This window comes from Dasypus novemcinctus, chromosome 2, assembly GCF_030445035.2.
Source record: "Dasypus novemcinctus isolate mDasNov1 chromosome 2, mDasNov1.1.hap2, whole genome shotgun sequence".
Lineage (NCBI taxonomy): Eukaryota > Metazoa > Chordata > Mammalia > Cingulata > Dasypodidae > Dasypus > Dasypus novemcinctus.
Window position 1 is genome coordinate 116079099 of NC_080674.1, and position 2540 is coordinate 116081638.

Consider the following 2540-nt stretch of genomic DNA (forward strand, 5'->3'; position numbering starts at 1 on the left):
AAGAAACAGTAAATATGATTCAGTCAAGGGAACAAATTAAAATTTCAGAAGAAAAGAAGAATATAAAAATAAATTTCAAACCCATTTCCCTAATGAATATAGATGCAACAAATATATAGATGAATGAATATAGATGCAACAAATGAATATAGATTCCAACAAAATACCTGCAAATCAAATCCAACAGCATATCAAAAGAATTATACATCATGATAAAGTAGATTTCATCCCAGTTATGCAAGGGTAGGAAACAAGGAAATCAACACATCGACAAAATGAAAGAAAACAAAAACATGTTCATTCAATGGAAATGGAGAAGAAATATGACAAAATTAAGCATCCATTCTTGGTAAAAACACTTAGAAAAACAAGAGTAGAAGGAAACTTCCTCAACACGATAGAACCCATAGCTAACACCATACTCAATGGTGGAAGACTGAAAACTTTCCTGCTAAGATTTGGAACAACACAAGGATGCCCAGTCCATGCTGCTGTTGTTGTTGTTGTTTTAATTTATTTAAAAAGCATGGTAGAAAGCAAAGGCAGTCCCCCACTACCACAAATTATGGAGTAGAGTTTCTTGCATCTGGGGCTATCGCAGGCGTCAACACGTCCAGAGTGCAATAGATAAGCTTTGCCCTGGGGAATACCACCTTTGTGATTATGGTATCTTCCCTGCCAGGAATTATGTTATTGTTTTTTTAAAACTGTACTGGAAGTTCTAGACAGAAATTTTAAGCAAAAATAAATAAATAAAAGTAATCCAAATTGAAAAGGAAGAAATAAAACCTTCCTATTTGCAGATGCCATGATCCTCTATATAGACAGTGCCAAAAAATCAGCAACAAAGCTACTAGAGTTAAGAAACAAATTCAGCAAAGTGGCAGGATAAATATCAACATGCCAAAATCATTGTGTTTCTATACACTAGTATTGAATGATCAGAAGAAGAAATTTTAAAATTCTAATTACAATAGAAAGTAATAGAATCAAACATTCAGGAATACATTTTTAAAAGAATGTAAAGGATTTATACATAGCAAACTACAAAACATTGCTAAAAGAAATTAAAGAAGACCTAAAGAAATGGAAAGACATTCTGTGTCAATGATTGGAAAACTATGCATATTTTTTATTGTTCTTTTATTTTTATTATATTTTTTGTTTATTTTTAAAAGATACTTAGACTACACAAAATGTTACATAAGAAATATAAGAGATTCCCATATGCCAACACCTCCCTCTTTTCCCCACATTAACAAATTCTTTCATTAGTGTGGTACATTCATTGCAACTGATGAACACAGTTTGGAGCATTGCCACTAAACGTGGATGATAGTTTACATTGTAGTTTACACTCTCTCCTACTCAATTCTGTAGGTCATGGCAAAATATATAATGGCCTGTATCTGTTATTGCAATGTCATTCAAGACAATTGCAAGTCCTGAGAATGTCCCCATATAACACCTCTTTTTCCCTCTCCCTGACTTCAGCACCTCCAGTGACCACTGTCTCCACATCAATGATCTAATTTCTTCCATTCCTAGAATCACAATAAGTCTATAGTAGAATACCAGTAAGTCCACTCTAGTCCTCATTTTATTCCCCAATTCTGAGGATTCTGTGATGGTGATGCCCACTCCAACTCTAATTGAGAGGGGGTTTCAATCCCATATGGCTGATGGATGGGACTCTCTTGCTTGCAGTTGTAGATTCTCTTGGTTCCTTGGTGTGGTGGTTGTCCATCCTCGCCTCCTTGTTAATTGTCCTGGGTAAGTCCAATGAACTGGAGAGTAGGTGTTGCATTTCCACTGAGGTTCAGAGCCAGCAGGCACATGGGCAACCCAGAGATTCAAGTACACCTTGGATGTACACCTACCAACTCCAGCACCAACTATAGGTTCAAATAAAAGGGACAGAGGAGGCATGGGTAGAAAAGGCACATCTGAGTCCAATTCAGTTACACTCAGGAGCACAAACTGCAAAGTAGGGTCCACTGGCAAGGCACCAAACTCTAGAGTTATCTGCCATGACTGTAGGACCTGGGTGTCCTGAGAGCCCTTCAGGACCCCCACTATTTGGGATAGTATCTATTTTGGCAGTCTATGAGATCCTGCTGAGACATGCATAAACATTACCTCTCTGATGACCTTCTGACTCACTTTGAAGTCTCTTAGCTATATAAACTCATTTGTCTATACCATTTCCCCCTTTTATTCAAGGTCTTTTTCCAGTTGCGTCACCAACCAGTGCTTCACCAACCAGTAATCCCTTGGTGCCAGGGAGGCTCATCCCCAGGAGTCATGCCCCATGCTGGGGGGAAAGTAATGCATTTATGTGCTGAGTTTGGCTTAGAGAGAGGCCATATTTAAGCAACATGGAGGCTCTCAGGAGGTAACTCTTAGGACCTTACTGCACTAAGCTGAGTTGCAATTTCAAGAGCAAAGGCTCATAAGCATAGTCATCATATCAAGGGCCCATCAATGAACTACCCTTCTCCACTATTCATTACCTCTGTATTTGGGGGATTGTTACTATT

The 2540-nt window shown here is 38.0% G+C and overlaps 1 non-coding gene across 1 annotated transcript; it reads right to left on the reverse strand.

Annotated features, from left to right (window-relative positions):
• Nucleotides 1-527: 527 nt before the first annotated feature.
• LOC111766166 (U1 spliceosomal RNA) lies at nt 528-689 on the reverse strand. Its single transcript, XR_002798280.1, has one exon. It is a non-coding gene; the product is annotated as a U1 spliceosomal RNA (small nuclear RNA).
• Between the last annotated feature and the right edge of the window lie 1851 nt (nt 690-2540).